Source organism: Ambystoma mexicanum, chromosome 6q (genome assembly GCF_040938575.1).
Source record: "Ambystoma mexicanum isolate Mex_15411 chromosome 6q, UKY_AmexF1_1, whole genome shotgun sequence".
In the NCBI taxonomy this organism is placed as follows: Eukaryota; Metazoa; Chordata; class Amphibia; order Caudata; family Ambystomatidae; genus Ambystoma; species Ambystoma mexicanum.
Genome location: NC_090937.1, coordinates 408,403,559 through 408,429,137, shown reverse-complemented (window position 1 = coordinate 408,429,137; position 25,579 = coordinate 408,403,559).

Here is a 25,579-nt window from a genome sequence, read left to right as displayed (position 1 = left end):
AAACTGGCCTGAATGCAGTGTGTAGTGTCGAATGGCTGGGTACTTGTCCCAATCCACATTTCTTGTTGTGAGTGTCTGAGAGGGAGGAGGATGGCCTGAATGCACTGTATGCCTGATTGGCTGATTGACTGCATGAATGCCCTTCTGTATGATTGGCTGCTGAGTGCGAGCCAGCAGTGTGGAAGCGAGACAGGGTAGTATATCTGGGGACCTCTCACCACTAGAAATTGTTCAGAAGCTGTGTCTACACTTAAAGAGTAACTGGAACTGCTGATCCTCGACACCCATCTGGAAGAAGAAAACTTGCTGTTGCATTTGCTTCGACCTGATCTGAAAGCTGCCAAATTCGTCGAAGACTGATCCGAGAGAGGACCTGGTAAGGCGCCCTCTTCCCATGCTCCGAGGGACCATCGAGCACCGCTAACCTTCGCCAAAGCTCCCTCAAAGTCAGACCCTCGAAAGGCTGCCGACCCGAGACGGTACCGCTGAGGAGAATGAAGTGAAGCACCCGGACTTCACCGCCGTCGAAGTCCATTGCCGTCGACCTGGGTTCGCAGGTTTGTGCAACCGCTGGAGGCCCGTCGAAGTTGGGTTGCCCAGACGCGGGGACCACTTGATGTTGTGCCGCCGATGACCGGAGCTGCCCGCTCCTTTGCCTAAGAACATTTGAATCGAAGGACTTCCTTGTCCGCAACATCGACCAATTTGTCCCGCCGGAGAAAGTCAAGGCCGCCGACGCGCCAAGGAGAATCCGCCGGTGGGTTTCCCGCCATATAGAGACCACAAAGACTTTGACGACTCAACGCCCTTGCTGGGCCATAGTTCTTCCGAAACTCTTTGCGGTCCTGAACAATCAATCACTGAGGTGCCCCGCACACCTCATCGTCGCAGGATGTCGCCGACGAGCACCGCCTGGATCGATATCGTGGACTCGGCACCCTCGAACTTCTCATCGATGTCGTTGACGCCAAGTTCACCTTCTTCAACGCCTCTCGACGATCCATGGCTCCTGCTTTAAAGGGAGCCACTCAAGAAGGATCCGTCGCTGCTTCTTCGAAGAACTCTACTCCACCAGGTACATTGGAGGGGTAAAAACATTATAGGAGAGAATAAGACTATTGGACTGGGCTTGTGCTATATGTTTATTTTACAGGTTGCCCAGGTGGGGGGATCTCCACACAGAACTGTGTCTAGGTAACGGGGCCAGTATTCTGCCAATTGTGTCAACCATCTTGCTTTCCCTCCTATCTCTATTGCTGGCTTCCTTGTTATTGATCTGTGTGACATTCTAACAGTATAGTTGATGCACTTTAATGAGATCTGATAATATTGGTGGTACCACTATAGAATTATATATATTTACCATTGTTGATTTCTGAATACAAAGTGTGTTATTGTGATAGTGTACATACCTTTGAATATTAATTATATAAAGACTGTGTTTTCAGTAATACAGTGTGTGAACATTCGTTTGTGGGGTTTCGGGGACTACACTGTACTTAAGAAACAGCCCACATCACCTCCTGAGAAGCTAGGCCTTGATTGCTCGTCCATTGCTACCTTATAGAAAATCTTGGCTGGGGTCCTCTGTGCCTCTCCTCTACCATATAAAGAGCAGAAGTACAGACACCCCCACTGCTATCTTTACATTTGGGAGCACAGGGTGGGTGATGTGAGTTCATCCTCCCACTCAGTGACCAGGTCTAGGATGATAAGAGGTGAATACCTATACCTGCCATAGACCTGGTCGTCAGCCATCCCAAAAAGGCTGTTCCTGGTCAGAAAAATGCAGGGCCTGGCTATTCGCCTCCTCCTGCGGTGTCCCACGATCACTGCTGCGAGGAATGGGACATTCATCGTAGCTGTATGTGCTTGTTTGTTGTTCGCGCACACTTTTATGCTGCGCAGGGGTGCTTCCGCCTGCTTTCGTGTGGTGGACGTATTTGTGCATGTGCGTGTGTTTTGACTTGCGCAGGTTTTCCCTATTCGATTCCATGAATACGTGTTGTTCACTAGCGTGTAGGCGTTGCGTGTGTTTCCCAGCGGTACTTCCCACGTTACGCCTACATTTTCTCACAATGTTCCCCATTCCCCGTGTTCCACCCTCTTTTAGGTGTGTACGTGAGAAGTTGTGCGCTTTCCCCGTTCCTGTCGCACACGCGTTTGAAAAGTCGCAATGACGTGTAAGGTAAGCACGGATTTGGCGCATATCCTGGGAAAAACACGTGCAGGGCCTTCCATGAATCGCACGCGTGCGATTCGCATGCATGCGCTAGCTTTTTCACGCATGCGCCAGCTTGCGCCACAAATTTCAGCGCACATTTATTCCATGAATCAACCCCTCTCTGTGCTGAGGGTGGCTTTTCAATAAACCATTCCAACTTGACACAATAGGAAACACCAGGACAACAGGAGGTGATAACTGATGTGGGAGCACATCTTGTTACCACAAGTGCAGCTATAGTAAACAAAAATCTAGAGCATTGATCCCAGGATACCCCAGCATTGCCAGAGAAAACAAAGATATGAAGCATATGTAGGAGTAATAGGCAACACAGACAGAATTTGGTCCCTGAAGATGGTCCACTGGACCGAAATGTATTGGACAACACAAAGAATGTCTATGTCTGAAGAATAAATGCTTCTTTTTTATGAAAATTGAAAGAATTGTTTTGTTTAGATGTAATGCTTATTGAATATATGGGAATATTGAGAATATCATAAGAATTGAACACAGTACATGTGATCACTCACGTAGGGTCCTTCCAGACATCTGAGGTTACGCAACCAAGTCAACATCACTTGGCATGGATTTATAATGCACCCACATAAATGAATACATGAATACACTCTAGCAAATGCTGTTTATAATGGACTTTCTTTATGTGCTGAATAAGCACTTTATATTGGTCTACAATGCACTGAACGGATACGCACTTGTCTTCAGGTTATCAGTCTAGGGTGGCGAAAATTGAGCTTGTTCACTCACTGCATGGATTATAGAAACAAACGTTAATGAAGACCTTTACTAATAAGGCATGAACATCCTCCTAATACTTTTGACCATATATTCCTAACCTGAAATGAGCAGTAGGGGCTGCACTAGTGCTTGTGGAATATATCTACATCATAGAACACCTTGAATTACTTTTTCCTGTCTCCATAAATTCCAATGATAGTCCTTCGATTTTACAATATTATGGGGAGTATGCCTTATGTTGTTGCAATAAGGCATCCATGAAGAAGAGTAAGGGTAAGCAGGTTATGATCATTTTTAAATCATTAGAACACTCCCATGCACGATTAACGAGCTCAGATTTGTTTATTGATGAATGCATTGCCCATATTATACACATAATGAATATGTTGTTATATATTAGCTGCCATGGCACTATTTTGTTTACTAAAGCAAAACAAAAGAGGTGATACTGGGAAGGTTTTGAATTAATCGTAACCTCTAGCATTGCTCTGGGCAACCGTCCAGACCACCGTTATTTGCATCCCAAGCCATTAGAAAAGGGGAAAGACCATATGCGAATCAAGCCCAGAAGTCCAGTCCGAACTGCTAGGTCACATCCCTTCTGCATGAGACCACAAGCATCCCCAAACATGTTTCAGACTTGTTGGGCCTCATCATTGAGGAGCAGCTTGGGTCTCTAGGCCCAGCAGGCATGGGACACACATCTAGGCATACCCGTCCCACTCAAGTAAAACTAGTGATTCGCCTCTTTGAATTGTGACACATAAATCCTTCATTGCTCTGAAGGCCAAACATGAGTGCCATTAAAGTGGACGATAATAATGAGACCTGGGCACATTTCTTGAATCTGCATCCGCAAATTCCCATTGGTTCAAATTCTAGATTAGAGTGCATCCACTGGAGCCCCCAGGTGAATCATATGAATCAAAATGTGTGGGTGATGTCAGCAAAACTGTACCCAGATTAAGAGCTCGGACGAGAATTCAGCTGAGAGTGTGATGTGCATATGAGGTTTGTGTACTCGGTCAAGGTTTCATGCGAGTTCTTAGGTGAAACTTTAGTTTATACTCCTTTGTTGGGAAGCTGCAAAGCCCTGTTCCCTTAATGTGTTGGGTTTGGCTGTGGGAAGATGAGGCAGAGCTGACACACACCACAGAGCAAGAGGATCAGCACTTTTGGATGGGGGGGGAATTGACAGCAATTAGGTGTCTTGCAAGAGTGGGTGATTGTGCGTTGTGTGACACTATAATCACTAGTAGACACCTCAACTTGTGTTTCTTTGCTTGGGGTACTTGTATCTATGGTCAATGTGTTACTTCTGGTTTCTACCTAACATTGGACTATTCTGTCACCCTCACTTTGTGCATCTCCAATTATTGAAAACAATTGAATTACTAGCTGTTTCTTCTTTACACTGTGCAACATGTACATGCCTTCCTCTCGCCGTCCCACGTTTAATCACTGGCCATGAGAACATATAGTATGGTGTTGCACAGTGCCTCACACACCTTAGACACTGACAAACATTCTGTAGTGTTGTGCTGTGTGATATGACACCTTGCCTCACCTGCTGAAAGAAGTAGCATTGCTTCAATAATCAAGCCACCTCAGCACACGTTCTTCCTCCCTCCACACAGGTGGTGTGTTGTTCCACTCAGTGAATGACTATGCCACCAATGTCGCTGCTTGAGTGATCAGCTATACCTAGCAAACATTGTATTTTCCCCCAGGACACCAACAATACAATTCCCCTTCCCTTTAAGTGTGCTAATTGTGCCAATTTAAAAGAAATGCATCTGCCTTGCTAGCTATTGCACTAAACTAAGTCAGGTGTAAATGTGCGTTGAATGAAGCCACCAAAGCAAACAATATGCAAGAAAGTTGGTAATGGACAAGAAAGAGTTAAATATGATTCAGAGAGGGTCACAAAGCCCTAGCAAACCTCACCTAGTCTTCCATTCCATGAAATACAGATAATTAATTGTAACAATGATAGAGAAACAAGCAAATACAATGATACTCTGTTCAGCAGCACCAGAAATACCCCCTAAAATCAATGCCTGAAAGCCCTTACCACAGTAAAATGTTCATGCACCCAGACAGCAACAGGCATCACCCTCTTCATTGTCTGAAAGATTGCCAGTGACTCTTTAAGAGCTCCAGTAGCAAGTTCCTAATACAGAAGAGTGACTCTTTCTGACCAAATCAGACTATCCATTGGGAAGGTTTACAAATCCAGAATACAGTGACAGTCTGGTGATTTGGGATTCAGCTGAACATATTTTCTCAAGCCCAATAAAAATATTTAGGGCCCGATTCATGGAATAATTTTCACAGAAAATTGTGACTTTGCATGCCAATCTATGTGCAAATCCCTGTTCATCAATTCATGGAACCAAATGGGCTGGGCATTTCCGGGACTTACGTGGAGTTCGCTCAAGCCTGGCATGTTTCTTTGAGTGGACAAGTGCCTTGCACAAGACTCCAAGCAGAGTGTCGGCTGTGTCTATGCAGGGACCAAAAGAGTGGGCAAAACATGCAGAATGAGAAAGAACACATGAAAATGTGGTCAGGTTGAGGAACGGGACATGGCCATGCAATCACACACCCATTCCAACGCAAATCCAACCGTATTCATGGATTGCAACACGGAACGTTGAGTCATGAAAAAACACACGCAAACCCTGTGTTCCATCCACCACATGGTAGCAGGTATAAACTACACAGCACATAGGAACCAAGGTAAGTAACAAGTAACTCCCTGAGTGCCCTTCACTTACCTGCACAAGGTACCTACCTGGCTTGCATCCACTGCATCACACTTGGAAAGACATTTTAAAATTACAAAGACATGCATTGCAACAACATAGAGATACTGGATATCCATGACAATTCATGTAGGGAACTTGAAAATAGGCATGTACCACACAGTATCGAAGGATGACAGAGTGCAAGAGAGAGACAGGACACAGAGTGATGATTGCCTAGCAGTGGAGTGAAGCACGCAAGAGAGAGAGGGGCAGGCGAAAGGCAATGCAAGGAGGAGACTGGCAGGAGCAGAGATGAGGATGGATATATCTGACATCACAATGGGTGAGGGCAGAGAGAATTTGTCCACATGAGGAAGAAGGAGACATGAACACCTTTGCAAGACGAAGTCTGGTCAGAGAGCCTGGAAGGAAGAAAGACCGAAAAGTACCACATGTAGTAGTCCACGAAAGACAAATGTGGGTGACAGAGAAGGGCAGACTGACAAAGAAGGTGCACATGTGAAAGGTCAATCATCGGTTGTACATCAGACAAACACCGGCAACACACACCATGGCATGCAAATAAGAAAAACACCCATGTACGAAACATCGCCACAGAGAAGTGCCTACAACCACATACCCATACCCTACACCAACCAATTTTAACCACCGTTGGACACCACTGTAAATGGACCTCAGGACAATATGCAGCTGGTCACTCAACCCCCCTCCCGCCCCCAACAGACCACACACCCTGTCCCAGTAAGTGTGCATGGATTCCAGGATGCACTCGCAACTCACACAGGGAGAACGGATAAAGACAGGTTGTGGGGAGTGGACAATGTTACACATGCATGGGCACACAATGTGCACACTCAACATACGCTCACTGACAGTGCTGGATGAGATGAACAAGGAATGCAAACCAAGAAACATGCAACACACCTGGTGTAGATAACCAGCAGAAACAAACACTGTACAAAAAGTGATCTCATTGGGTAACAAAGAAGCTGTCTTTCAGGGTGCACATGTGCATATATGTCCAACCCTACATGCATCAAGTTTAACAAACATGTCCTGTGGAGTCAATGTACACAAATGTCCAGAATTGTGTCACCAGAGGTTATGTCATAAAGCAGTGCTGAGGAGGATGAGCATACCTGACACTCAATGTGTGCTGTCCATGTGGAAGAGTGGAAGGACTGGGCAGGTCATGTAAGTGGACAAGGGAGTGGATTGGGAAGTGGCACAGGTTGAAGAATAGTGTGCACAGGGAGTGCATCTGCATGGCACGTTAGGATAGATGGTGTCAGGGGGAGTACAAGGGTGTCAGTAAAGAGATATCATCATGGTCAGTGAGGCAAGTGTTGGAGAACTAAAATACAGAGGCCCTGATTCATGGAATTATTTGCCTGTAAAACTGGGATTTGCAGGCCATTCGGCCTGCAAATCTCTGTTTGACGAATGGGGATTTTCAGGCAGAATGGCATGCAAATCCCAGTTTTACTTGCAAATAATTCCATGAATCAGGGCCACAGAGTGCACATGCCCAGAGAATGCATGCCCTCAATTAGTACGAACATCCAGAATCATTGAAATCCTGCCAATAGCTTAAGTGTGACAAGTGCTGCCCAATCACGTCGATGCATTGTATATATTGCATCTGTATAATGCATCTGGTAAAACAATGCACCCGCATCGAAGTGTAACTGTACATACACACACATGCATGTGGACAGACACACATCTGGTCAGATATTCACTGTGACTCAACGAGATCCCCCCAAAAAGTAAAAATGTGTCATCCATGCAAAGACTATGGTAACCAACAATACAGACACAACATGAGAGACAGTGCACATGCTCACCAGCAGACAGAGTTAGCATGATGTGATACCAAATATGTGAAAAGAGGGCCAGTGCCTGGAAGAGGACATGGGGACTAGGGACGTGAAAGGGTGCAGGGTGGACCTCCCATGGAGCGTTGTCATTGGATGAATCAGGATCACTGCAACACCATGGGACATTGTATTTCAACAGCCATAGTTCTAAATCATGCATATAGCACATATGTCCATTGTTACCTGTACATCCCATCCTCTGAACCTCAAGGCAGCCATGGCAGTTGACACCACTGTGCATAGCTGCATGTCCATAACTGCATTCATCATGCCATTGAGAGGGTAACTGCACATCTCAATAGAAATAAAATAAAAAATAAATAAAGAATACCGCTTTGCAAATGGCAAAATAAAAACACATGCCACCATCTGGGCCATGGGGATTGAAAAGCAACAAAAAAAAGTGCCCATGCTGAATCAAGGGCCAAAAAAAAACCAAAAAAAAGGACCACACCGGTCATGTACAGAAGAAGAAAAACATTTCCATCCAGTACTGGGGAAGTGGGGAGCTCACCCTGGAGGGGTAGGTGGAGGGTGCATGTCAATATCCACATGAGTGGAAAAACTAAAATAAAACATTTTCAAAAAGAATTCCCCTCCATGGGCTCATGGACCTCACAGCAAAGATGGACCGGGAGGCTGGTCTGTGCTGGTACCCAAATCCTGCGGTTAATCTGCAGGTGACTGTGGTGTTGGTGCCCTACCACACAGTGCCCAGGCCTGGTCTTCACTGGCCAAAGCCAGCCGTGACTTGTTTGAATGCATCAGCACAGTAAGGGCAGTGAGGACTCTATGCATGCCCTCATGGATGGCTGCAGAGTCTGAATGCACGCTCACCTGTGATGCACTGATGTGCTTGGAGATTGTCTGCCTGAAGGCATCCATCTTCCTATGGATCTGTGTCCTTGTGGCTACAAGTTCGTCATGGATTTCAGTCCTCATGGCCTGCATCTCAAGCCTCAGGGCCTGTCTGAATGCCTGAGCATGTGTATGCAGGGACCCTTGCAGACACCTCAGATCAGCCCATTGGCCCTTGATGTTGGCCTCAATTCACAGTCTGTGGGAGTAGCATAGCTTGACCTGCAGCTGTTGCTCTCCCTGGGCCGCTGGTGGGGTTATGGTCTTGACCATCTTATCCATGCCCTCTGAAATTGTGTCCAGCACATTGCCATGTCACATGGTAGCACACAACATCTGCTGCTCCAACTCTGTCTCACCAGCCTGCACATATCCACCACGTGTGCGGGGCCACGGCGACCTGATGCAAAGCACTATGCCAGTTGCTGTGGTACCCATGTCGTTGGCTGCAGGTCTGCCACCCTCCATTGGGCATCAGCACCAGGACCTAATGCCAATTCATGGCAGGATAGCCTTGCAGCTTTAACCACCACAGACAGGGGGCCTGTCACTGACCAGCCTTGTGAGCCAGCCACACCACCACAAACTCATGGACCCGATCTCATCCGCCAATTGGGGCACTCACCCTCACCCTCTTTGAGGCATAAACATCTGGTTGAGCATCAAAGCCAGCTGAGTCCGAAAAGTCTGAAGAGTCTGCAGCACGGCTGAGGATGGTCTGGAGCACCAGTGGGTCTTCATGTTATACAACAACACATACTCCAGTGGTGGTCTGTCACACTGCTGACTCTTCATCCTCCTCCTCACCCTTCGCATCTGGTGCATCCTCAACTGCACATGAACCAAGAAAGACATGTAGAGCCATGTGCAAAGAGAAAGAAATGCACATTTGCATCAAGGTATACTCACACAACAAATGGCAGTGCATGCAGACATCAGAAAGTGTGTTTTCACACACTATGAGGTACATGCGATGGATGCATGGCATTTGCTGATCAGTGCCCCCCAGCCCCACTCCTGATCATGTCCATACGATCAGTGGAGACATGTACATACAAAAGTGGCATAAACGCACAATGATGGGCCTTGCAACTGTCATGTCACCACACATACCTGGGTAAAGAACAGCACATGTGACACCCACACATATCCACAGACACCACCCCGGTGAACACATGACACACAAATCAGGATTGGTACAGCAAACTCGACACATTGAGGTCCTGGGCGAAGGTGAGGTGAGTGAAAGTGCCTGTGAGTAGGTGCCGATGAAAGTCGGCCTTCTAGGCAAGGTCTGTGAAGTGAACAGAGAAGGAGAGATGATTAAAAGATGCTGACAAGGTACACTGATCACAAGAGGATGAGGAGAGTGGGCCCATGGTGTGTGGCCTGAGAGTGGGAGTAGGAGTCGCAATATGTAGGCTCTCTGTGTCACTGGAATACTGGAATTGAGGCAGAGACTGGTACCAGTTTACCATGTCTGTATAGCAGATGGGCAGTGATGTGTGAGAGAGGATGAGGGGAGGCAGGGACTGAGGCTTGTTTGGGAGCTGCATCTCATCTGCATTACAGTGGCATGTCCCTGTACTGATGCGCATGCTCTAACCATGCTGGTGGGGAGGCTGTGTATGTGCAAATATGTAGCACATACAAAATATCCTGAGACACAGTATTTGGACATGGTGATGAAGGTCATCCAAGGTCCATGAGAGGCATCTATGTGCACGAATGAATCCTAAAAGCAATGACTCTGGAAAAGGTGTTCTTGTTTACAATGAAGTCCCTGTATATACACATCATCCCACAATGCTGAGTGAAAAGCACATCAAAGCCATCATGCCACATTTTGCAGTGGGATGTAGCTGGCATGTCTGACCTTACCAGACCGATGACACAGGTGTAGGGAACTGTCCTGTATCCAGTTCACAGACAGGCCAATGTCTGTGCAACTGAACAGCACAATAATGGAAGTGACAAGGCATGTGCCTGTCAAGTATCAACTGACGGACACGTACAGGCCTTTGGCACCAGACAGGTGCATTCAAATGTAATTTTTAGGACATGTTTGAACAAATACCATGCACATGCATAGAATGAAATGCAGCCATGCACACTCATTGCCATTCATGATGTTCATGACCTACCACATGTGCTGTCTACGGCCATGTGACTTTAATGTTGCAAGAATGCCAACCTCTGCATGACAACCCAAAATCCGCTATTGTTCACAATATAGTGGATGGCGTAAGCCCTTATGACACTAATTTGAAAAAGCAACAATATCATGCTTGTTACTCGGGGCTCTGGTCTGTGGGCACTTAGGTGTTAGGCAGAATTATATGCAATACCCTTTGGGAACACCACACACAATTAAGGCTACAAGTGACAGTACAAACTCACCTTTGGAACAAGCCTTTACTACACAGTAAAGTGGTAGCGATGGCTGAGCAGCCAGGCTTATCTCAAGAGCAAGTGAGCAGTATCAATAGTTACACAAAGGACAGCAATTACTATGATTCAAACAAACACTGACTCAAGGTTTCTGAGTAAAAGAATATACATTTATTTACACATCAGTTTTAAAACATGTCACCAAAGTAAAGCAGTTGATAAGTCGCCCTCTTAATACAACACACCACTCCCAATAGATTCTTGACAAGTTAAGCTCAAAATGAAGTGTGAGAAAAATGGCACTCCAATAATTTAAAAGGGAAGGAAAGACAAGGTTAGACTAAAATTGAGAAGTACCAGCAGGTAAGTACGCAGGGCAATCTACAAAGAGGAACCACAGTGGTGGAATCAAAAAGGCTTAGGGACAAAGTCAATAGGACAAAAGTCTTTTGCTCAAGATCACACAGTTCAGGGTAGTTCGCGGTTACGTATTTGCAAAGAGTTCCGGACGAAGTTGGTCAGCAGAAAAGTTAGTTTAAAGAGTAGAGAAGGGTGAGCCCTCGGACTGGTGAAAGGTTTCACACACCTTCACCATGGCTGGACGAAATGAACAACCGGATTTGAACAGTACCTTTAAATGGAGAAGAAGTTGTAGCTGAGGCAGACGTTCCTGGCAGGTCCTGCAGGCTCGCGGTTCCTGAAGCAACTGTCAGACTGAAATGAAGTAGGAAGACTGGAGGGTCCTGCACTGCCCTGGGAAGAAACCAGCAGCAGAGCAAAGCAACAAATAAAAGGTGTGCTCCTTAATACTCAAGCAGGGTCCAACCTTCCTGGATATCTGGTTCACTGTAGCTCTGTAGAGCAAATTCAACCAGAGGAGGGAGCCCTGGCTTGCAGTTTGGGCGAACTGGTTGGTCCCACCAGCTCAGGGGAAGAATATTACTGGTAGAACTTCTCTCTCGTTGAAGTCTGAAGATTCAGACCTGCAGCAGGACTTCACTGGGCGGTTCAGTCATTGTGGGGGTCCTCTTCTGTCAGCTCCTCATTGGTTCTTTTGTTCCAGTGGAGAGTCTGCCTTTCCAGCCCCAGAGACCTGCTTTTTATGCAGTTCTCCCCCATTCACACAGCCTGGCTGTCAATCACACAGCAGGGTTGCTGCCCTGGCGGGACAGTCACCTAGCCAATCAAACAGGAGTGTGACTTGGGTTACCAAGGAAACTCATGTCAGGGGTCCTAAAACCACTCCCTCACATCCTGCCTAGCCAAACATTCAGGGCCCTAAGGAGGGCCTCTGTGTAGAAGCCCGCGAAAGGACGGCGAACAAAGGAACCAAACCTGGTTTGGCACACAGATTAAAACACAAGAAATACATTTTTAAAAAGAAATGGTGAATAAACCCAGCCGGAATCGTATAAAAACGTATATGTTCTAGCAGGTTTAAGTTCAGGCTACCAAGATAGCCTAAAACAATACCAGGGCTATTTAAGATAACCACGGTAGGAAAAATAGGGTAGTTACCACTGCCACCAACCAAGTCTTGATAAAAAGGGAGCGAATCAATGCTCCAAGAGAAACAGACAAAAAGAGATAAGTATTAACCCTTTCCCGTACTCTATGTAAGATAGTTTATACTGGGTCTGTGGATTTTAAAGAGACTAATAAAGTCAATGGCAACTTTACATGTTCTGGGAGACAGTCGTCAGTTCCAGAAGTCAGTTCCAGAAAATGGAGTCTGAGTTGGGAAGTCTAAAAGACAACCCTGTGTCACTGCACTGAAGGTGCTGTGTAACACATAGTAAAAGATGTTGCCTGTGGAGTAGGTGAGGCTTCACAGTCTATGAACACAAGAAAAATCTTACACACACACACACTAAAACACATGTAAGAGTGGTAAAAAAAGGCTCACACTCTTACTAGGTGAAAAAGAAAATCCTAGAAATCCAGCAAAGCTGCTGAGGGACTCAGTAGGTAAGGGAAATTAACCATTCTGGACAATTCTCCCTAACACTCGCCCCCATCCAGGCTAAGGGACAGGAAAGATTTAAACCACTTCTGGATGAATAGCTTCCTCTATTCGGATAAAAACATCCTAGAGAGACCATCAGCATTTTGGCTGTGACATCCTGCTCTGTGCTCAATGTTGAAATCAAACCCTTGCAGTCAGATTGACCATCTCAGAAGTTTTGGGTTTTCCCCTTTCATTTGCATTAACCACCTCAAGGGTTGGTGGTCTGTCTGAATCACAAACGTAGATCCATACAAGTATGGTCTAAACTTCTTCAGAGACCACACAATGGTAAAACATTCACGCTCTATGGTTGCCCACCTTGTTTCTTGTTCCTTCAGTTTCCTACTAATGAAGCAAACGGGGTGCTCCCTACCGTTCTCTTCCAGTTGACTAAGGACTGCACCTATACCTGTATTGGAGGCCTCTGTCTGCACAATGAAGGGTTGATGATAATCAGGAGCTCTCAGGACTGGAGCTTGACAAAGGGCTTTCTTCAGGTTGTCAAAGGCTTTAGTGCACTCCTCATTCCATCTAACATTTTTAGGGAATTTTGGAGAGGAGATCACATTCAAGGGAGAAGCTATGGTCCCATAGTTCTCTATGAAATTCCTGTAGTACCCAGTGAGACCTAGGAAAGCTCTCTCGGGTTTGAGTAGTAGGGGTGGCCCAGTTTTGTACAGCTTGTACTTTGCTAGGCAATGGCCTTCATTCACCGCCTCCTACCTCATGACCAAGGTAGACCACTTTGCTCTGACCAATTTGACATTTGCATGCTTTTATGGTCAGATGGGCCTGCTCAAGAGCCTGCAAAACATATCCTAAGTGGTCAATATGTTCTTTCCATGTAGGGCTGAATAATGCAATGTCATCCAAATATGCCATGTAGAAGTCCTCCATCCCATTCAGAACTTGAATGACCATCCTTTTGAATGTAGCAGGTGCATTCTTTAATCCAAAAGGCATAACCTTGAACTGGTAGAGGCCTGCTGGGATTGAGAATGCAGTTTTCTCCTTGGAATGGTCTTTCAGGGCTATTTGCCAATAGCCTGATGTCAGGTCAAATGTACTGAGGTACTTGGCTGAACCAAGTCTGTCCACCAGTTCATCTGTCCTTGGCAAAGGATGGGCATCAGTCTTAGTGACTGCATTTAGGGCTCTAAAGTCCACACAGAATTTCAACTCCTTGGATCCTGCCTTTGGTACTAGAACAACTGGTCTAGACCATGGACTGGTAGAGGGCTCTATAACTCCGAGATCAAGCAACTTGTTGACCTCCCCTTTGATGTGGGATCTCACATGTTCTGACATTCTGTAACCTCTGCTTTTCACAGGTAGACAGTCACCAGTGAGAATATCATGCTGGCCCCAAGGGGTCAAGCATGGTGATATGAAAAGGGAGGCAAACTGATTTAACTGAACTGTGCACTCCTCCTGTTGCTCAGAAGTCAGTTGAGAAGAGAGAGTGACTCCTTTTATTTTCTCATCCAAAGGTTGGCCTCTGAGGAGGTCAGGTTGAGGTTCACTCTCGTCCTCCTCTTGAGCTGAAGCTAGAATCAAAGCTCCCACTTCTGGTCTCGGGACATATGCCTTCAAACGGTTGGTGTGAAAGACTATGGGAGCCTTCTTAGACCTGCCTAAATCCACCACATAGTTCACATCTCCTGGTTTGCCCAAAACCTTGAAGGGTCCTATCCATTTGTCCTGCCAGGCCCTCTCCCTTGTTGGTACCATAACTAATACAAGCTGGTCTTGAATAAACTCATCCATGCTGGCCTTCTGGTCATGCCAATGTTTGACAGAGCCGGACCTGCTTTTAAGTTATCACTAGCTTCTACCATCATGTGTGACATTCTCCTCCGGAGACCTATCACATAGTCAGTCACTCTCACTGGCTTGGGGGAAGGAGCACTCTCCAACCCCTCCTTAATCAAGGCCAATGGATCTCTGACTAGATGGCAATACAGAAGTTCAAAGGACTGTATCAACTCCCTCCTGAGGGGCTTCTCTATAAGCAAAGAGAAGGCATCACAGTAGAAGGTCCCACCTTTAGTTAAGGGGTTCCTCTAAAGCACCTATCATGCTCTTCATAGTATGATTAAACCTCTCTACCTATCCATTTGTCTGTGGATGGTAGGCTGTAGAGAACGTATAATTGACACCACAGTTTTTCCACATGGCTTGCATGTAGTTGGACATAACATTGGATCCCCTGCCAGATATCACTCCCTTAGGAAACCCTACACTGCTAAAAATACCAAGTAGAGCCTTAGCCACAGCCTGAGCCATAACAGTTCTCATAGGTATGGCTTCTGGGTATCTTGTAGCATGGTCTACTACAATCAGGATAAACCTGTTCCCTGAGGATGTGGGAGGGTCAAGGGGACCAACAATGTTGATGCCCAGCCTCTCAAAAGGAACAGCCACCACTGGGAGAGGCACCAGGGGTGCCACATTCTTGGCTCCACTCTTGAAATAGGTTTGGCAAGTGTGACAGCTTCTACAGAATTTGTCAACTTCTGAACCCATCTTAGGCTGTAGAAGTATAAGGAGAGTCTTTCCTTGGTCTTTTTGAAACTCAAATGACTAGCCAAAGGTATCTCATGTGCCAACTGTAGAAACTGGAGTCTGTTAGCAAGGGGCACTACAATTCTTTTGCAGTCCCCAGGGATATACTCAGTTGGTTCACTGTAGAAGAGTCCATCTTCCCAGCTTAACCTATGCTTTCCAACTTCTTGCCTATCAAGTTGGTTAGCAGCCTGTTGTCGAAGACCCTCGAGAGTAGGACACTCAATTTGTTCTCTGCTGAAGTCTGCCCTGTTGGGTCCACCTTCTGCCAGTAAAGACTGCAGCTTAGGATGGTCAACATGGTCAAGATCTCCAACCAAAACAGCGTCTTCTTCCAGGTCTGACTCTTCAGAAACTGGCTCAAACACACATGGTTTTACCTCACACTCTGCTTCAGCAGGTGGAGGGATCACAGGTGTGACCTTGGACAATCTTGGGGACGTCCTTGTTGGTAGCACAGGGGTGCTGTCTGACTTTTTCCTTGAGGTCTTGGGTTTCCCCTTTGCCTCTTTCTTTTTCTTCCAGACATAGCAGTGAGCAACTCCTGTGGGGGTGGGAGTGATAGTTTCCTCTATCAACTCCTCTGAAGAGCCTCTCAAGGTCCTCTCCCTGGCAGGCCTGGTGAGCTCCTGTCTCCTCTTACTGGGAGGCTTGGGGTTACTGGACACAACTCCAAGTGTTTTCAAGTCATTACCCAACAGAACTCTCCCAGGTACTTCACTCTGCACACTAACAGGTATTTTGACAGTCATATCATTACACTGGATAAGAGCTGGTAACTGGGGAAGCATTTGCAAAGGGCCTCCAGCTAACTTGGTGAGGCATTTGGGGGCCTTCGCAACATCCTCCTCCTTGAAAAATGATTCATCCACCACAGTTATGCTTGCTCCGGTGTCTCTGATGGCAGGGGTCTCCTGTCCATTCACAAGAACACTATCTTTGTAATAGTCTTTAGTATTATCTGGGATGGAATTATAGACATCTAAATTCTGTTGTTCCCACAAGCCCAGGGACACTAAAGAAACACTAGCTGAGATGCTCATGGGCTCATCAGCCAGTAGGTGAAAGTTTCCACTTGCCATAGGTATATCTTCCTCTGGGGAGAAGGCTAAGGAGACAGTGTGGACCCCTGAATGTTTACCCTTACATCTCGGATCCCCTTTCACATGGTCAGTTGACTCAAAAACATAACATTTCCCAAATTTCTTGATAAATGCGGGTTTGTTCTGACCTCTGTTTGAGTCCAGATGGTGCACTAGCCTGATTCAGTTTCCCTTGTGATTTACGCTTATTTTGCTGTTTGTGGCCCTCTTTTGGATTGGAGGTATTAGAATTCTCCGTGTTATATTTGGCTACTTTCCCTCATCCTTCTTCTGAGCTGCCCCAGAATCCTTGTGAGTAGCCCTGTTAGCAACCCACAAGCCAGCAGCCTTAGCTAACTTCTTCGGATCTATCTCATTAGAATCACCCAAGTGCTGTCTGAGGTAAGGAGAGCAGGCATCATAAATTGACTCCAACATAGCAAGATTCCTCATACCTTCATAAGTGTTTACTCTGTAACCATTAACCCAACCACCTAAGTTTTTCAAACATTCACATACCCAGGTAGCCCAAGGGGTACCATCATGCTTTTTGAGGGTCCTAAACCTCTTTAGGTACTGGGATGGAGTCTACCAAATTCTAGCAATTAAAGCTTGCTTCACACACTCATAATCCATCCCATCCACCTCCCCTTACTCCATCACAACATCAGAGACAGGGCAGCAACTGATTTGCTATAAGACCTTGAATCCCATGATTATATTCAAACATTGCCAACCAATCCGAAATATCAAGCTTGACCTCATAAATACCCACAATTTCTTTAGACATACAGGGTCTCTTAGGACGGGAAGACCTAGAAGACTCTGAGAGAGAAGCATTTTCAAGAGATAACCTTTTCATTTCCAGTTCATGATTTAACTACATTTGTCTGAGCTTAAGTTATTGGTGCTTTTGTTCAGTTTGAGCATTTAAACGTTTGAATTCCAATTTAAGCCTCACCTTTTCTAGAGCAATGAATTCAGGACTGAGTGTAGGACCTGGTGGGGTGCCAGTGGACAAAGGTTGCTGTTGTTGAGCAGGTAAGGGAGCAGTGAGGCCTATATTATAAGACACATCTTCTTCCTCTAACACATCAATAATAGACAAATTATCATCCTCATTATTTTCCACATTTGCTGAGGGGTCAATTCAGACGTTTTGCCTTAAACAGAGACATTCCTTTCTCTACACAGATTGTTCAGATAATCCACAGTGTAACTAAGGAGGGTCTCCTGACTGTAGCTTTCCATATCAGACATGATTAATATTGATTTTTTAGTGATGTTTAGCCTTGTGGTATGTTTGATCCTCACCGCTGTACACCAGTGGTAGGCAGAATGATATGCAGTACCCTTTGGGAACACCACACACAATTAAGTCTACAAGTGACAGTACAAATTCACCTCTGGTACAAGCATGTACCACACAGTAAAGTGATAGCGATGGCTGAGCAGCCAGACTTACCTCAAGAGCAAGTGAGCAGTATCATTAAGGACAGCAATTACTATTATTCAAACAAACACTGACTCAAGGTTTCTGAGTAAAAGAATATACATTTATTTATAAGGCAGTTGAAAGAAATCACACTCTTAATACACCTCACCACTCCCAATAGATTCTGGACAAGTTAAGCTCAAAATGAAGTGTGAGAAAAATGGCACTCCAATAATTTAAAAGGGCGGGAAAGACAAAGTTAGACTAAAATTCAGCAGTACCAACAGGTAAGTAAGCAGGGCAATCTAGAAAGAAGAACTACAGTGCTGGAATCAAATCAAAAAGGCTTAGGGCCAAAGTCAATAGGACAAAATTCTTTTGCTCAAGATCACACAGTTCAGGGTAGTTTGCAGTTAAGTCTTTGCCAAGAGTTCTGGACGAAGTTGGTCGGCAGAAAAGTTAGTTTAAAGAGTAGAGAAGGACAAGCCCTCGGATTGGTGAAAGGTGTCACACACCTTCACCGCGGCTGGACGAAACGTACAACCAGATGTGCACAGTACTTTTAAATGGAGAAGAAGCTGTAGCTGAGGTGGACATTCCTGACAGGTCCTGCAGGCTCACGTTTCCTGAAGCAACTGTCGGACTGAAATGAAGTAGACTGGAGGGTCCTGCACTGCCCAGGGAAGAAACCAGCAGCAGAGCAAAGCAACAAATAAAAGGGGCGCTCCTTAAATCCCAAGCACGGTCTGACCTTCCTGGCTATCCGGTTCACTGTAGCTCTGTACAGCAAATTCGACCAGAGGAGGGAGTCCTGGCTTGCAGTTTGGGCAAACTGGTTGGTCCCACCAGCTCAGGTGAAGAAGATTCCTGGTAGATCTTCTCTGTCGTTGGAGTCTGAAGAATCAAACTTGTAGCAGGGCTTCACCGGGCAGATCAGTCGTTGTAGGTCCTCTTCTGTCAGCTCCTCGTAAGTGCTTTCGTTCCAGTGGCGACTCTGCCTTTCTAGCCCCAGAGACCTGCTTTCTATGCAGTTTTCCCCCATTTACACAGCCCGGCTGTCAATCACACAGCAGGGTGGCTGTCCTGGCGGGACAGTCACCTAGCCAATCAAACAGGAGTGCGACTTGGGTTACCAAGGGAACCCGTGGCAGAGGTCCTAAAACTCCTCTCTCACATCCTGCCTACACAGACTTTCAGGCACCTAAGGAGGGCTTCTGTGTAGAAGCCCGCGAAAGGACGGTGAACAAAGGAACCAAACCTGGTTTGGCGTGCAGAGTAAAACACGAGAAAGACGTTTTCAAAAAGAGATGGCGAATAAACCCAGTCAGAACCGTATAGAAATATGTATGGTCTAGCAGGTTTAAGTTCAAGGCTACCAAGATAGCCTAAAACAATACCAGGGCTATTTAAGATAACCGCGGTAGGAAACATAGGGTAGTTAGCACTGCCACCAGCCAAGTCTTGATGAAAAGGGAGTGAAACAATGCTCCAAGAGAAACAGACAAAAAGGAATAAGTATTAACCCTTTCCAGTACTCTATGTAAGATAGATTGTACTGGGTCTGTGGATTTTAAAGAGACTAATAAAGTCAATGGCAACTTTACATGTTCCGGGAGACAGTAGTCAGTCCCAGAAAATGGAGTCTGAGTTGGGAAGTCTAAAAGACAACCCTGTGTCACTGCATTGAAGGTGCAGTGTAACACACAGTAAAAAGATGATGCGTGTGGAGTAGGTGAGGCTCCACAGTCTATGAACACAAGAAACATGTTACACACACAAAGCAAAAGACATGTAAGAGTGGGAAAAAAGGCTCACACTCTTACCAGGTGAAAAAAAAAAAAAAATCCTAGAAATCCAGCAAAGCTGCTGAGGGACTCAGTAGGTAAGGGAAATTAGCCATTTTGGAGAATTCTCCGTAACATTGGGTACCTTCACTCTGGGCACACCACAAAGCATAGAGACAGACAGCTCAGATATGCATCATGACAAGACATCCCATGGGAGCAGATGACAAATGGAACATGCAACTCAGAATGTCATGTTGTGATAGTTTCACTTTGATCGCATGCACATGTCTAACAGTGCAGAGTGACATGCCAAAAAAATGTATCACACTACAGTACATGTAGGGGTCTCATGGTGCCCATGTACAAGGGGAGTACCCTGTGGGTGTTGTGTACTGTCACACAGAAATGTACCACACATGTCCGCCACACAGGCTACTCCCAATATGATGTCGATGTGACATGGGTCTGTACATCAGAAAACATGCATTACCCCATATGATGCACAATGGCAGCCACTCATTAGATGTGTCCTCATAATTCTCAAGGCCCTCCATGCATTGCACCTGCTCAAAGAGTATGAATTTGCTTGTGACCTCTTCATGCAGTGTCAGCTGCTCCTCTTCTGGTGGCCCCCCTCTAGTTGCCATTGCAGAGGCCAGGTTGACACTGAGGTTGTGCTTGGTGCGACAGGTGAGATCATTCCAGCACTTCTGAACCCTTGAAGTGTACATCTCCACCCAAAAGGCGTTAATCTTTTCCGTGACACACTGCCAATGCACCATGTTATGTTATGTTAGGTTATTTCTTTTATTAAGTGCCAAAGCCTGTGGGCATCCAGGCACTATACAGGTGGAGATCACAATAGCATACAATGTAGAGGAGTTTTCATTCAAACAACATGTTTTGTAGCAATTTTCTAAATACCAGGAGATCTTCCTCCTTGCAAAGGCTCCCCGGCAAGTTGTTCCAGACCTTTGCTGCCTGAATTGGAATTGCCCGGCGATTTCCTTTGGCTTTTTTTATTCAAACAACTTTGAGGTAGGAGGCCTGGCCGATCGAAGGTTTCTATATGGCTTGTGGATACTTACCTTTTCTTTGAGGTATTGGGGGGCTAGACCAAAGATACATTTATGGCAGACTGTCAAAACTTTAAAAGATATTTGTGCAGAGACTGCTAGCCAATGCGACTTCTTCCGTGTGGTGGAGGTGTGTTCATTTAGGCCCAATTGGTGGACTACTTGGAGGGCTGCATTTTGAACTTTCTGCAGTTTCTTGATGCTTTCCTTGTTGGCTCTGCTTAGAAGGACATTGCAGTAGTTCAGTCATGGGAGTATTATAGGTCTAACTAGTTTGGTCCTATTTGCTGTGGTTATTAGCAGAGCTACTTGCCTTAAGACTTTTAGGTGATAGTACTTCTAACAATTGCCTCTACATGGGGCCCCTGCATCCAAACTTGCCTCAATGTAGGTACCCAGTGTTTTTACCTTGGCTGCCACTTTTATCTGGCTGCCTTCGATGTTAAAATTTTCCATTATTGATCCAGGCTCTCTCTAGAGTGTTTGGAGCCAAAGATCACAAGTTCCCTCTCAGTGGTGTTTAAACACAGCCAGTTTTGCGACATTCAGTTTTTTATACACTGCTATACTTTGCTTAACTTATTTTGATCTATTTCGTGATTCCACTCAGCTCTACTAAGAGTTGGAAATCATCAGCGTAATTCGTTAAAAAGAAGCTGTGTTTCCTACATAAAGGGACAATGTAAATGTTAAAAAGCAGGGGGATAAGCAGGCTCCTTGGGGGACTCTGCAGAGAAAGGTTTCTATGTCTGATGCAGAGTCACCCCAAAAGACTCTGGACTTGCGGCCTTCCAGAAATGATTTTATTCAGCTAATGGCACCCACCAAGCGCAATCTGTCCAACAAAATTTTATGATCAAGCAGATTGAACGGTGCCGATAAGTCAAATAGTACCAGCAGGCCGATCTACTTTTTTCCAACATGGTCAACATTTGTGTGTGGAGATCCAACAGTGCGCTCTCAGTCCTGTGGTTGCATCTAAAGCCTGACAGTTTCTTCTGCAATGTACCCACAATTTCCAGATGAAGTTGGAGCTGTATAGTAGCAGATTTATCTATGAATGTTAATAAAAATAAGGTGTTTTGGAGGGGGCACAGGTGAGCCGCATCCTTGGGATCCAGGCCTTCCTTTTTTAAAAGCAGGGTCACTACCACTTCTTTAAGAACTTGTGGAATCTTACCAAAGTTAAAAGTAGCATTCGCAAAATCTACATAAAAACGGGGCAAAAATGTCTTTATGTTCTAAAATCAACTTCGATGGAAGAGATTCTCCTGGGCAGCTATGGGGGTGCATTGTTTTCAATGTATTTACGGTATCTACAATCGTCATTCTAGAAAACCCAAGGGCCTCATTTTAGGGCCTCAGGGTTTGATCCTCTGTTTGTTTTCCTTATTGTTGTGAGTGTTTTCTTTCCAGAACTCTCTTTCTATCTGCCTCATTAAGTTTTTGTTTGTCCAGCTCTTCCTTAATCTTCGTTTGGGCATGCAAGAGCTTCCCTGCAAAAGACACAGAAGACTCACTTTCCTGCCTCTGTGCCAATTTATGTGATGCCTCCCATGTTGCCACTTGTTGCTGCCTATCCAGTGTTGGGGCCTGCTGCCCACCTGCACAGCGTTGCAAGTGCATTCTGTCAAGCCTTTGTCTATGCTCCTGTCTCCGGCCCTGTGACCAGCTCAGCTGCTGTGTCAGACTCCCACCGTACCGTTCCAACACCACTACTCCACAGCCCATCTCCATGACCACCTTGCCCACCCACAATTGCCTAAGGGGTTGCATTGTCAGCACCATCTTCCTCTAACCAGAGCAACAACACCATGGCAGCGAGGCGGAGGGCTGTCAACTTCAGCTCACAGAAAGTTTGCATCCTGGTGGATAAGGTCCTAGAGAATTATGATGCCCTCTTTGACCCAGTGAAACAACACAGCAGGGAATGACATAAGTATATCTGGCTGGACATCATGGCTGCCATCAATGTGGAGAAGGTGGCAGTCCACGGCTTCAAGACTGTCCATTAGCGCTGGGAGAACCTCAAATCCAGGACCCACACCAAGGCCATGCGTGCCCCGAAGGCCAGTGCAACTGTGGAGTTGCACCAAGCAGGTAGGTGCAGGTTCTCTAACAACAGCATGCTGGTCCTGGCAAAGTTCTACCCAGAGGTGCATATCCAGGTCTGCAATTGGCAACAATGTTTGGAGTATGCTGGTGAGTAGACACGTGGTGCAGTGCTATATGGTGCATGTGTGTTTTGCATGTGCCTACATGTTAGTTGCTACACCATTATGTTTGCAGCATGAGTGTTTCAGTGATCGACAGCGGCATGCATGCCCCGGGCAATGCTCCCCATGCGTATTGTATATGTGCTGGTATTTGCAATATGAGTTGTTGTCCAGTTGAGCAAACTGTGCACATGCAATGGCACATGTGGCTGAGACATGCTTGCATGGCAAGGGTGGCAGAGGAGGATGTGGTGCCCATATCAGGTGCATGCATGATGTTGTACATACAATAGCAATATGTGACTATGTTTCCTACTCATCTGGAAGTGAGATGTACATTTGGATGTTTGGCATAGTCAACTTGGGACATTGCATTTTCTGGGACTCAGATGTGATCTGTCATGGTGCAGCTTGTGTACTTAGAGTTGATGTGTGTGCATGCCATGTGTATGTGCTTGGGACTATGGCATACTCATGTGTACCTCTGCAATTGAGGCATATATGTGTTGCATGGGTCGGGATGTGACAGAGGCATGCTGTTTGATGTGATCGTGTGGAGAGATGCCCAGGCAGGTGTTGGCATCACCATTTGTGAGTTGTGCAATCATAGTTGACAACTGGTGGTCGAAGCCACTGTGTGTCTTGGCCAAATTGTGTCCACAGCAGTGGCATGGCACATCTGTGTGTATATGCTTTATATGTATTCCATCCTACCAGTTTACTCCCTGCCCACCCCTGTGCCCCTGAGGCATATCTCCCATGGATGTGTATCAGGTTGCATTTGGTTCACTTTGACTTTCCCATTGGTACATGTGATTTTCCTTGGCATGTCTGTGCACTGCCCCCATTGTGTAGCATCTACATGTGGATGTGTCATGAATGTGGTTGACATTAAGCCTGAGTTGTTGTGTCTGTTTGGATTTGAATTGTGTGTCCATGTGTATGAGTGTGGATGTTGCTGGTTGTGCCTTGGACAATGCATGTTACTGTGAATGTTGTTGATGCCACACCGGCTTTGACACAGTATACTGATGTCACTGTTCTGTGTCTCCTTTACCACAGTTGCTGCAGCTGATGAAGGAAGAGGGCAGAAGCAGTACTTTGGAGCATGGATGAAGGGGCCATTCCACCGGACAGAGGCGCAGGCACAGCCACTCCCCCTTAACAGCTCATCTTCGGGGAGAGATGTGGCTGAGGTAGCGCCTGTACCTCTGGACGTGGCTGCTGGGGTGTAAGTCACATGAGGTGAAGGTGGCAGGGGACTCCTCAGCAGTGGTTGGACAGGGTGATGCCACATAGGGGACATCCACGGTAGAAGACACCCTGAAGTCATCCAGGTTTACAAAGGGGGAGGCAGAGGAGTTGGCCGTTGCAGCCCAACCCATGGGGTCAGGTGGGGGTGTGGAGGTGGGTATGCATGCTGATACACTGTCCCAGGGGCATGAGGCTGTGCAGGCCACCTTGGCGGTGCCTGTGTAAAATCATATTGCTGGGACATCGGATGCAGCAGCGACACATTCGGGGATGACTCCACCCAGAACAGCATCCACTTGCCAGCTGATGTGTCTATCAGGGATCAGGTGATGCCCCTGCTGGCCGGCCTGATGAGGTGGACTGCAGTCATACATGATGATGGGCAGGCTACTCGTAGTATGCTTGCCCATCATCAGAATGAGCTGTACCACCTCATGGGGTTGCTGGTAGCAGCCCTGTCCTCTGGTGGGCTCCATAGGCTGTTCACTGCTGCAACCTCCTCTGTGTTCCAGTCTTTCTCCTGGGTGCCTTCCAGGCCACATACCAGCACAGCCCCATGTGCAATAGTCGCACACCCAACACCCCCTCTGGTGGAGCTTACAACTCTACCCGAGGTGGGATTTCCAAGTATGTCCACTGAGGTGGTCGCTGTGCCTATATAGGCACCATCAGGGGCACAGACAATGGAGGGACAGCAGGCACCTCAGAGCAGTGCTGGTGCTGTACACCCCTGACAATCGTCATCATGTTGGAGGGTGTACCAAAAGAGTGTTCACTGGCTACAGTGGCAGCAGCTGGCAACAAAAAGTAGGCAGACTGTTGCAAGGCAGACAACATCATGGAGGCGGGTGGCGACTTTGAGGCAGGAGGACCATGTGGGTGCGTTGAATGCAATTTCTTCTGTGTTCCTCAGCTATGAGAGGCAGCTGCTGGCAGAGAGGCAGCGGACATGGGAGGCGGTGGTGATGGTGACCAGGGCTGAGGTGGCGCTGTCAATCTGGAAAAATGAATACCCTTCATTTGAATAATAGACGTAACTTGATGGCCGTGGGCCAACCGTCTTATGTACCGAATTATAGAAATATAAACTGCTATGCTTGACCAAGGCTTTTAAACAGTTTTCTCCCATTCTTTCCAGCCTAGCTGTCACTTACCCAGAAGGGTGGCTGTCCTTGCCAGACAGTCAGCCAGCCAGTCACGCCAGAGGGCATTCATGTCTCCTAGGAGACTAAGCACAGGGAGTTTCAGGCACCTCCCTCACATCCTGTCCACCCCA